The sequence below is a fragment of the Anabrus simplex genome, chromosome 3, assembly GCF_040414725.1.
Source record: "Anabrus simplex isolate iqAnaSimp1 chromosome 3, ASM4041472v1, whole genome shotgun sequence".
Lineage (NCBI taxonomy): Eukaryota > Metazoa > Arthropoda > Insecta > Orthoptera > Tettigoniidae > Anabrus > Anabrus simplex.
The window spans coordinates 331,827,743-331,841,025 of NC_090267.1; positions in this window are offsets into that span (position 1 = coordinate 331,827,743).

A 13,283-nucleotide genomic window follows, 5' to 3' on the forward strand; every position below is an offset into this window, starting at 1 on the left:
GACTGAAGAAATTGTTGAGCTGAGAAGACAGTGTCTGCGGCTTAGACAAAAGACACAAAGAGCACGAGACAGTCAAGAAGATAACTCACTTTTAGCGGAATGTAAGTCTATGAAGAAAGAACTTTGACATGCAATTAAAAGGAATAAAATTAATAAGTGGTGAGAATTATCTAAGTGGATGACAACCCATAGGGATTAGGTTATAAGATAGTCATGAAGAAATTAGGAGCACTCTCAAGTCCGAACATAGAATCACAAACCACCAAAGAAATAGTGGATAAATTATTTCCTGATAATTCAGAGAGGACTGATAATAATGGAGGAAAGGATCCAGAAAAAGTGCTATTCTTTACATCCAAAGAACTGATGACAGCTATCAACTCTCTTAGTAACAAGAAGGCTCCTGGACCAGATGGTATTCCAACAGGAGTACTAAAGGTGATAACTGAATTCTGTCCTGATCTGCTGCTAAGAATGTACAATCACTGCTTGAAAGTGGGTGCTTTCTGTAATCGCTGATTAATAGCCCAATTGGTTTTGATCAGTAAAGGTAAAACTGGGGGTTATAGACCTCTATGTATCTTGGATACTGCTGGGAAAGGACCAGAAAAGCTTCTACAACCCAGAATACTTTCAGCAGTTCACTTAGCTGGGGATCTATCTGATTGTCAACATGGATTTTGCATTATTCTAAAAAAGTTATGCTTCTTATGACCTTAGATGTAAAAAATGCATTCAATTTGTCAAGATGGTGTGATATGTTGGACACCCCCCAAGAAACTTTTAAGTCGCCAGAGTATCTTATGTACATATTGAGAGACTATGTTAAAGATCGTACCCTAGTATATGATACGGAAGATGGTCAGAAAACAAAACCGCTAACAGTTGGGGGAGCTCAAGGGTCTATTCTTGGTCCAAATCTTGGGAATATTATGTATGATGGACTATTATGGCTGAAGATGCCAGACAATGTGAGATGGTGACGATGTGGCTACTCTGATAGTAGCCCGTAATTTGGAGATGATTTAACTTAAACTGAATCAGGTGATGCGGCGGATTAAAAAATGGGTGATGAATCACAGTTTGGAATTAGCAGAGCATAAAATGGAATTAGTTCTTCTAACAAGAAAAAGGATTAATACTCTTGTGCCTATGCAAGTTGGGCAGATAGCCATTGAAACATCTAGGAGTACAAAGTACTTAGGTGTAATGCTTGGTACCAAGCTCAATTTCTGGGTTCATATTCAGAGGGTAACAGATAAGGTAGCAAAATCAATGACTGCACTGAGTAGATATCCCCCCACATGGCACGACAGCCAAGCAACTGCTGCTCAGCCCAAAGGCCTGCAGATTACAAGGTGTCGTGTGGTCAGCACAACGAATCCCCTCGTCCGTTATTCTTGGCTTTCTAGACCAGGGCTGCTGTCTCACTGTCAAATAGCTCCTCAATTCTAATCACGTAGGCTGAGTGGACCACAAACCAGCCCACATATCCAGGTAAAAATCCCTGAACTGGCCGAGAATCGAACCTGGGGCCCCGGGTAAGAGGCAGGCGCACTACCCCTATACCATGGAGCCGGCGCTGAGTAGATTGATGAGTAATATTAAAGGTCCAACATCTAGCAAACAGTGGCTTCTAAAGTTGACTGTCCAATCTATTCTTTTACATGGCTCTGAAATATGGGCTGAATCTTTGAAGTTTGATAAGTATCGGAAAAGAATGGTGGCAGTGCAGCGGAGAGCAGCTTTCCGAATTGCATGTGCATATCGTATGGTGTCCAAACCTGCAGTTCTCACAGTAGCAGCAGTAGCTCCTATTGATTTACTAGCTTTAGAACGACAGGAGATTTGGCGTACTCAAGGAGAGCTGGGAAGGAAACAGGCAAAGAAGCTAGCTCTTAGTCACAGAATGGAGCAGTGGCAACAGAGATGGGAAAGTGATTTACGAGGGAAATGGACCAAACAGGTGACACCTTGGTTGAATGGTGAAGTAAATTATTACTTCACATAGTTCTTGACAGGGCATGGATACTTTTGAAGTTTCCTTCAGAGAATGGAGTGAGTGAGTAGCCCAATGTGTATTTATTGATATTTTTTGATGATATATTCCATACTTTTTTGTATGTGACCATTGGTTATCACAACAAAGATGTTTGGAAGCTAAGCAGGGAGATCTGACACCAGATAACATTAATTTTGTATGGCTATTTCTAGCAGAGTGCAGCCCTTGTGAGGCAGACCCTCCGATGAGGGCAGACTGCATCTGCCATGTGTAGGTAACTGCATGTTATTGTGGTGGAGGATAGTGTTATGTGTGGTGTGTGAATTGCAGGAATGTTGGGGACAGCACAAACACCCAGCCCCCGGGCCACTGGAATTAACCAATGAAGGTTAAAATCCCCAACCCAGCCGGGAATTGAACCTGGGGCCCTCTGACCATTCAGCCAGTGAGTCGGACCACCAGATAATATTGTACATGTTATGCTGCAAAATCAGGAATCTTGGGATCAAGTAGCAGTGTATGTGGAGGGTATATATTTCGTCAAAAGAAGAGAGATTTAGATGCCTATGAGCTACATTAAAGGAGAAATGAAGGGAGAAGAAGAAGAAGCATAAGAGGCTTCATGCACGACACCATCCTGAAGTAATGCGAGAAAGAGATATATACTGTACCGGTTACAACCTGTACATGAGTATTTTTTTAGTATAAATGACATTTAATTATCACGCGTAATGTTCTGAGCACGCCTGGTTTGTTTACCGTCAGCGGGGCAAGCAAGCGAGTGAAGGACAGCTGTGAGCTGTGACGTAGCCACAGGGGCTAGCTAGACCGCCCGCCCGTCACACCACGTGTTGCCAGCCTGGACTCGTATATTCTAGATTCCACGTCACATCTTCCAGATTGTTCGACGGGGAAAATTTTGTAACTCCCGTAATAATTATGCTAGCGGCTTGAGCGATATGTCATCTTGTTTGGGATCACCTGAAAGTCGCAATGCTCGAGTTTCAAGTAAATCCATCGAGGGATTTAGGAGATATTCAGTCAAGCCGTATTGTGACGTAGACGCCCCGGATCGAATAAAAGGAGGGCCCACTGTAGCCTGTTCACTCAGTTACAGCTGAGTAGTCAGCGTGGACACTCTCGCTGCTACTATCGTCGTGTAGTGACAGTCCTGACGAGGCACTCTGTAATTTTTTAAGTATTCATAAAGTGAACTTGTATTTTTTTCCGAGTGTGGGAGAACGAATTCTTCCAAGTATTCTCAAGTGGACTTGCAATATTTCGAGTGTTAAAGAACATTTTCTAAGTCTTCATAATTGAACTTACAATATTTACGGGTGTTCGAGACTGGAATTTTTCCAATTATTCATGAATTGGACTTGTATTATTTACGTGTGTTAAAAAACGAATTCTTCATAAATTGAACCTTCAATATTTGCGAGTGGTAAGAGACTCATTCCTCTAATAAACAGTGATTTATAAATTTCGTCAGTGATAGACTGTAAATTTATTCATGTGGATGGACTTGTGTTTTTCGTACATGTTCACTCAAAGACTTGTACATTCGCCAGTGTTGATTCAAAACTTTATAAATTTCGCCAGTGATGAACTTTAAATCTATTCAGATTTTCATGTGGATGGACTTATGTTTTTCGTCCGTGTTCATCCAAAGACTTGTACCTTCGCCAGGGGTGAACTTTAAATTTGGTCATAGTTTCATGAGAAGGGACTTGTGTTTTTTTTTTGCCAGTATTTATTCAGAGATGAAGACTTTTGCTAGTGGTAAACTCTGATATTATTTTCCTCGTACACAGAGACATATCATTTTACGAGTGTTAAATTTTGAAAGTCTTGACGAATAATAACCAGTGACTTCGCTAATAGGTTAATCACCCAAGGTTTTTATGAACTCAGATTTATCAGTACTGCGAGTGACCTTGGAGACATCAACCCTCTCAGTCACATTGGACTGAGGTAGCAAATGATTATCTGCAACATCACCAGGATCATCGGGGTTCAACCTGGGCCTCGAAAGTTCGAGGCATCTCTACCTTCTACCAACCTAGACAGTCCAGCCGCTTCTGTACGGAGTCCCTGGAATCTTCTGGAACGTGTTCCAACCTGCTCGGCTTGGTGAACTGGAGAATCCGAGCCATACTATAGGACTATGTGGAAGACAACTTATATCTGCCTGGAGGTGATGTGCATTTTCATGTCTTATATGAATAAACTCATGTTCAGTCAAAGTCAAAGTTTTCTTGTAGATAGGACCCTACCTCCTGTACGGAGCCCTAGCTACTAGTCACCCAGTTTTTGCCCTGAGAACTATATACTTGCTTACTTTAAAATATAATCTGAGAGTCGGGCTCTTTTACCGGTACAATACGTTGTGGGAGAAGTGTGTGTGGTTTTTAGTAGGTAAGTGTCCCACACACCTGTGAAGTGCGTACCCTCACAAGCATCTTGTTGAAGATTTTCCACATTCCCTCGTAAAAATATGTATTATTTTCCTAAAACCTTTGCCATATTGACCATCAAAGGTAATGAACCTTAAGTGGAGCAAGCTCCAATTTACAACTATGGTTGTCAACCATGGAGGTTTTTGTGTGTTTGGTCTGCAAAAACTATTTTATTTCACTCAAGTCCACCGGCAAGCCAGTGAAGACCCCCCATCTGCCACCTGGGCCGTGCCACGTTAGAGTATCACCTCTCTGCCTGCTATGACACAAATAACTACAAATAACAACAGACTATCTCGAAACAAAACAGAAAAAATGAAGATACTTCAAGAAACACACACCAGGCCACGCACAAAGATCAATAAAAGGTCTAATGGGTGGGTATTTTCAACAGAACAAAGGAAGGCAGCATCTCTCAGAATGAAAAAGTATTGGGCTGATGGGAAATCAAGAAATCCTTTGTATAATTGATTAGAGTGGTCCAATGTAGGCCATAAAGTATGAAATAAAATAAATTAATATTTTTTAGTAGTGTAAATACCAAGATAGGAGGAACAAAATGATCAGGATTTCAGCAGGGAAGTTACTGTCCCCTATAATCTTCACCACAGTCATGGATGAATCTACAACAAGAGTGTAGAACAGAAGATGGGAAGAAACAGCAAAGACTGTTTGCAGATAACATAGTGATTTGGGGATAAGATGGAATGGAATGGAATGGAATGGAATGTCGTATGGCTTTTAGTGCTGGGATATCCCAGGACGGGTTCGGCTCGCCAGGTGCAGGTCTTTCTATTTGACGCCTGTAGGCGACCTGCGCGTCATGATGAGGATGAAATGATGATGAAGACAACACACACACCCAGCCCCCGGGCCATTGGAATTAACCAATGAAGGTTAAAATCCCTGACCCAGCCGGGAATCGAACCCGGGACCCTCTGAACTGAAGGCCAGTACGCTGACCGTTCAGCCAACAAGTCGGACAGGAGAAGATGAAATGGTACAAAAAATAAATTAATGTATGGAATCACGCAATGGTAGAGTTTGGAATGAGAATAAGCATTGAGAAGAGTAAAGCAGTAGTGATGACAAGAGGTAAAAAGGAAGGAGGAAGAGAGAAGTAAATGAAAACAAACAAAAGTTGCAAAAATTTTCAAATACTTGGGATGTGTAATCACAGAAAATGAGAAGACATCAGAGGAGATTTGAAAGAGAGTATGAGCAAATGGCCTTTACTGCATGTGAGAGATGTACTATGGAACCAACAAGTTCCAAAGAAATGCAAAGTAGTTCTGTATCTGGCCTATTTTGTACTGATATTGACATACGCAACAGGTACATGAACAAGAAAAGGAGATAGAAATAAAGTTCAGGTAGCCAACACAAAAAAAATTTAGAGGTATAACATAGAATATGAAATGAAGAGATTAGAAAGAGGATTGGAGTTTCAAAACTACAGAAAAAGGTAGAAACAAGCAAGCTGAAATTGTTCGGACACATGCTGTGAATGGGAGAAGATTGGGTTCTAAAGAAAATATTTACTGAGAAACCAACAGGAAAGAAACCACAAGGAAGGCCTTGAAAAACAGTGGATACAGTGAAGGAGAGAGGAGGTAAAATAGAAGAAATATTGGAAGTGTGGCCGTTGGTGAGCAGAAATCAGTGAAGCAACAGAAGTCCTTATTATGTATGTAATGTTATGTAAATTTTATCTTGTCATCATTTTAGGTAAACAAAAACATTTAAAGAACTGAAGTGTATAAACACTTGTGTATATAAGTGTATAAGTGTATAAAGTAAATTGTTGTATGAAGTTTTCTTATTTAAAAGTTATTACATATTTAGGCATATGAAGAAATGGACTATGAGGAAGATTTATGGTATTTACATTTCCTGATTTAAATTGTATTTTTCTGTAAATTATAGAAACGGATGTGGAAATTTTATACATGACTTGTGAGGCAGGGTGTGCCATGTGTAAGTGGCCCTTCCTGTCGTTTTGTAATATCCGCTAATATGCAATATGCGATTCCCGAAGAATATTGTCATTGGTCAAAAGTACAAGTGTTTTTATTGGTCAGTATATTACGATTTTTAATAGGTGAATGTGGCAAACTGGAGTGTTGCTATTGGTCATTTGTTATCACTTTTTCCTGTTCGTGGCTCCTCGCGTATGCGAGTCACTTTGTCCGCGTCTTTGAATTTGGATCACTACAGCGGGCGGACGCGTTTTGCGTCCGTCCCACAATGTGTCGCCAGCCGCCAAAGGTAAGCGCTTCGTTTTTGCCTTATGCTATTTATATGCATTCTTATTCCCACTTAATGTAAATTCAGTAATTATGTAGAAGTTCATCTTGTGTGCCGGAGTTTCCTCTAGTTTTCCACATTTTCCAAATAGAGCATTTATATGACTTAGCGATTATGCTAGTCCGCAACGTGTTGTTTTCAGAGGCAGACCTTCTTTCCTAACTTTAGTTGTAATTGTAAGTAACTGTAACACCTTCTTGAATTATGTAATTAATTTTGTTTCGTTTAAGGTTGCCTCCTTTCATTCTGTGAATTCTGAATCGTCATGTCAAAGTTTGTTCGTTACAGAAAAGTTTGTTTCCCTTACACATCTTTTGTTTGTATCTCAAGTATCAGTTAATCCGCAGTTCATTTATTTGTTCATTTATAATTGTATGTTCATTTCCTTAATAATTATTTGTCTGTTGGGTGTATTATTGTAAGTCTTTTCTCCCCCATAACGTCATACGTTCCTATGGGCCTCATTAGGGCTTCCTGCACCTTCCACATCCTGTCTTAGTTGTCATTTTAGGCCTGTAAGTTTTTCCTATATTTGATTTAATATTGCGTATTTAAAAGATACTCGTCACGCTTCTATGTTCTGATGTCAATACACCGCCACTATTTCCTTAGTCATATTATTATGTATTATATTATTTACTACTGGTATTCTATTATTATTTTTATTTATGTACGTGCTCGAAATCAGCGGTTACATTTGGTAGCAGAGCGTGGTTATGGAAAGGAGCGAAGGCTTACAATGATCATCCTCGGCTAACTTTTCTAAAATTAATTTTAAATCTTTTAAGTTTGAATATAGTTTGTAAGAGTTCCGTGTGTATTCGTAATTCCCGGTTCTTGTTTTTCATCATTCTTGTGCGAGTTATCTCACAACGTGTTTTTCCTTCCGTGATGTGCAGTCTTGTGTTACTGTGTTTCTCTTGTAATTAACGGTTGGAGGAAATGGTGCGTCACTATTTGTAACAAGTTTCTTTTTGGTTTCGTTAATTTTAATTAATTTTCTTGTGTGGCAAAGTTTCTCTTGACCACGTGTTTTGTAGTAAAGTGATATCTTCACATTTCGTGTGGTGTGTTCGCTTTCCGAAAGTCTTCGTTGATAGATTTCAATATGTTTGATTATGTCTAGTTTTCTTCCATTTGTGTTCCGATTGTAACATTTGTGTAATTTCCGGTTGTTTTAAACTACGTCGTGATATCGTGCTAAGTATTGTCTCGATACTGTATTTGGTACTGTACTCCCGTGTTTGAATTCATGTTTATCTCTTGAACAGCTGAAGTGTGTTGAAAACAGCTGAGCGTTTGACCCACTGCGAAGTGCACACCCTACATCCTAAGTTATCGAGTGTCACGTTCTGCTTGTTTTCCTTCTAGACCACGTAAATTGTAGCGTGAATTGTCAGTGATCATTGTGTTCTGGTTAAATTTTAGCACAGAGTTTCCTTAGTTTTTCTGCAATTTCTCTTTCGGTAAATTTTCGGCAACAATTTTGAGGTTATGTTGTAAAGTTTCGTATATTTCTTTGAGTGTTTTCCTGTTCGTAAATCTCGTGTTTCGGCAGATTATTTTCTAAATTATATTTCTTGTCGCCTGGTATGTTATATTTGGTACCATTCTACGTGTGTGATCTTCTAAAGTAAATGTTTACGTCATGTTTTAGCTCAGTTTAAATTTAAATTTCCGGTCATGTTGTGATGTTTTGGTCTATTGCTGGATCCAAGTTGGTATGGGACTATTTTGGTGACTGTTTCCCAACTAGCTGCTAAATTACGAAAGTTTCCTACTTTGTCTTGTGCTTTTCCATTGTGTAAGTGTCTGTTTCCTTGTCGCGTATATTTATTAACCCGTGTATTCCTATATTTGCTAGGGAGGGTTCTGTGAGGACTTGGGTAGGCTCATAGGGTGACACGTGTTCACCATATCTTTAGACCAGGTAATGCTGAGGCCTATTTTTGGGCAAAATTGACGGGTTACGGATCTGCACTTGTGCTCGTGACATGTTGGAAATCTAGTGTATCTGGTATGAGATTCCTCGTAATCTTTTTCTTGGTATTAGGTGCCTAGATGGAAAATGATGTCCCTTGTTATTGTAGAATGAATACTAGGAAGATTTTCCGCAAATGTTCATTTTGGTGTTCTTACGCTGAGCTATAAATTGTTGTTAAATTCTTAGTAGGTCTGCAGGTTGTCAAGATTTAATTTCTGTTATTTTAAATTTGTCACTGGTGAAATTTTGAAGGTATTGTGATTTAGCTAAGCCATTCAGTTAATTTTTCTGCTTGTTTTCTTTGTTCAATTTTATCGATATTAAAAATTTCTTGCATTACGGGTTCGTGTCTTCTAAATTTATGTACTCAATTTGTAGAAGTATGGGATTCTGTAGACTGAGTACGGTTCTAAGTTTGTACCTGTGCTGTATCTGTCCTACAATTTTCGCATATAATTGTGTGTTTGTCTTGGGTGTCTTGGGTCCCTAAGAGTCTCATTGTCATGTGATAAGTTCAAGGGTACTTGAGGTCATGTTCTGATGTTCTGTCCTTTTATTTTGTGGGTACTTCTTGATGTGTCATTGCACGGGTGTTTTTGTGTGTGTATGTGTACTGTGTTCTTGTGATGTGAGATGAAGTCAGTATTGAGGTCGTACGTGCCTTTTACCATTCATTGGTTATGCTGATTCAGCGATCGTCGCACTTGTTTTGATAGTTTGATGTTGTCTGTGTGTATGTCGGAGGACAGATAAGCTTGGTAGTCATGTGTGTAGTGCGGTTATCTGGTAATCTCTGGTATGAAGGTTGTACTTGTACCTTTTTATTTCTTATATCAGCGAGTCGGTTGTCTGCATGTGCACTCTTGCATTAATTTCGTTTTCATCTTTTAGTTCCTGTTGGTAAATGTAATGTGATTTCCATTTGGTGTTCCTGGCCTAATTGCACCTTAAGTTGATTGGTATGACACGTAATACGTAATGTGAGTATCTATGCGAAAAAGGTTACGAGTATATGACATGGTAAATAAATAGTGACGTGCTAACCTCAATTCATTGAAGGTGGTTGCAAGCTAACGTAATTTAGTATTTATTTCTTTGTTTTGTCTTCCCTTGGAACATTTTAAATTCTTCCTTTTATTTGGTTGTTTTCTTAAGGTGGGTTAATTAAGTATGCACACGGTAACTTAATTTGGTAGTTATAAGGAATTAGTTGTTAGCAAATTTTAATTAATTGGTGCGCACCATTTTTCGGGTTCTATAGTTAATAATTTAGTTATGTCTCCTTAGTTGTAATGGGAAGGGTCATTTATGATCATGTTAGATATAATTTAGTATGTATTGTGGGGTAGAATTAAGATCTTCGTAACTAGGGATTGTTGTCAAAATTGTGAAATCAGGGTAAACTCCAGTAGAATTTTTTGAGTTTCTTTTAAACTATTTCCGAAATTTCATCTTGAGGTATCCATAGTGCTTGCCTGAATGGGGGGGCTAGGATAGTCCCAAACCTGTGGGGGAACCTCCCAAATGAAGGTCGAGGAGACACCGGTTGGGTGCCTCCAAGCTCTTGTCCACCAGGGTGGCTTTAGCTTTTTATATCCCCTGTCTGCTGCGGATAAATTTTTGTTGCAGTGGCCGGAGGGGGATACAATCCCCATTTCTGCTGTCGTGCCTAGTGGAGAGGCGCGTAATGTCTTGGGCTCTGCCGTTCTGCACTGCATCCCAGTGACCAGATGTACAGGTGACAATTACTGTTCCTGCCTGACAACTTGACGTCCCTAGTCCAAGAGGGTACCGTCTGCATGGTGGTGACCATCAACCCATGCCAAGATTCTGAATAGTTACCAGACATACACTAACGTGGCCATTAGTGGCACGTGATCTCACCTATACTTGGACATGTCAATTTACAGCGCTGTAACCAGATATGCCAATGACGCCAGTCATGCTAGGCTGTGCGCAGTCACCCAGTTTGAAACTGTTATGTGGAGGCTGAAGACAGTGGCCGCGTCATCAGTCACATGAACAGCAAGAACTCGTGGTGCTACAGTGTAAATAAAACAGAAAAACCAAGAACTCAATCCAAAAGATGTCTCTTATTTTGTGCCAAATTATTTTTCAGGGAACGTTTGAGTTTTTTAAAGAAAATAATTTCAGTGTGGTGTTTTACGAACATAAGAACAGTAAAAAGAAAATTTTTTTAAAGTATCTTTAGTGTATATTTTATGTGCTTTCTGTTTCAGTGAACATTGTTATATGTTCTTTGTTTTCAGTGACATTTTTCCTTTGTTTTTCAGTGTGTTTTTTTTAGGTGTTTTGTTATTTTCTAAACTATGCAGAAACTGGACTGCTTAAATTGTGAATAAAATTTTTATTTTTGGAGCTGTTTGTTTTGGTTTCTCCTCAGTATGTGAATTTTGGAATTGTTTGATTTGTTTGAAGTTAATATGATTTTAAGATTATTTGATTGTCATGGTAATTCTGGTGCATACTGTACCACACGCGCCACATCGGCGTGGGATATTTCCGGTTTTGTAAAGTTACATCAATTTAGAAATTTCTCAAGGCTTCCCAAATGTTCTTTGTCAGCACTATTTTTTCTGTACTCCCATTGGAGAAAATAAAAGTAAATGTGATTGGTAGGTGAAGGAAAACATCATACGCTCATTGGCCATGGTAAGATTTCATAATTTCCGGAGAGAAGCGTTATCGCTGGAGCCTTGCTCTGCGAGGGCGTCTTTTCTGTTTGACCACTGAAGAGAACGGTCATCTTCCAAGGTACGGGTCTTCTTGGCCCCGGCATCCGGTAAGCACTTGATTATTTTTTAACTTTTCAGGTATTCAGTTTCAGATGTAGTGTTTCATTTAATTTATCTTGCCGGAGCGTACCCGTGTTTCCTTCTGCTTCCAAATGTTATCATTATGACTTAGCCGTTTCGGTAAGTCACCTCACTTTGTTAAGAGATAGTTCCCGTTTGTTGTTTTGTAAATTAAATGTTATACGCCTTGAAATAATCTTTATAAGTAATATTTTCCTCGGGACTGTCTCGTTCATTCTGCTTTATCGTGGAATATTCATCTTTAGGTCGGGTACCCTTTCTCAGAAGTGTTTTTGAGGGGGCGACCCACTGAAGATGCTCTGCTCCATGATTAGACATAAATGTTTTCCTCCTTAGATGTACATCTTCACTTTAGTATGACATTACCTTCTTTTACTTATTTCAAACTGTTTTGGGTTTTTTAAAGGTAACGCCACGACAGTGGAATGTCATGTGTGATGTTCCGGTATAAAAGAAATTTAATAACTAAATGCTGCCCTCATGGTAAACTGTAAATTGTAATAGTTGTTGAAATAATGGCGTCAAAATTTTAATGGTATATTTGCTATTGCTTTATATATGAAATTGCATCTAAATTGTTAAGTAAAGTTTAGGATTACATTGACTTCACTTCTTCAGTATTACCAATACCTTCCACAGCCTGGATATGGTTCCCAGCCGCTTCCCGGTTATCCTTTCTTAACAGTCATGTTGGTTAACCTGTTTGTTTTATTTTCTGTGATTAATGTGCTTGCAAATTTAGTTTTGTACATGTTGACATGCCTAGTGTAGAGTACATTTGGTGAATGCACAATGGTAGCAAACATTTTCTCTTCATTAAACCTATTAATTGTAACCTTACCCTTTGGAGAGGTTACAGGAAGCAAGAAAAGAGTAATATGGACTTGTGGCTGAAGTTGATGTAAAGGCTATCGTACAACATATATTCGTACTCGGCCTTCATGGATGGTGACCCAGAAGAAGACAAAAGAAACAGTGGCTCTATGTCTACACAAGGATATGAGAGGCCGCCACCATCCTACCGACAAAGACTGAGTGAAGCCGAGGACAAGGTGCAGAAACACCTTGACGGGAAGAACACCCAGAAGGATGATGATTATCCAAACCATACCAATATAAATACAACTGAGCTCAACCTATATGTAAAGATCCTGATACACTTAAATTTTGGAAATCATTGTTATACAGTACATAAAAATATATTTATAAGTAGCTAATTAATAAAATTAAGCACACTCACTCAGGCGATCTTGCAGCACACAGACGCATTGAACTTCTGGTCTCCAATGCTGTTTCTTAAAGCACAGTGTTGTTCCAGAACAGCCCACGATTGCAAGCCTCGTGGAACTCTGCGAAGCCATCTGACAGACTCGCTTCCAATGAGTGGTCGTCTCAGACCATGACCATCTGCTTGCTTTCACTTGCTGGGCCGATGACCTCGATGTTAGGCCCCTTTAAACAGCAAGCATCATCATCGAGCACTTTCACTTGCAATTGAAGCACTCGTGGCTGATTCACTTGAGAATGTCTCTAGACTAACTCACTCCTCACTCTCACAGTTGTGCTCTTGTATAGGTGAGTGGGAGATTCTAGTAGTTTCTAATTGAAAATCATTCTTTTGCTCCATTGTTAATCAACTCCCAGCCCTTTCTAGGAGCATCTTAATTGTGAACCTCAACAGTTCACCAGTTCTA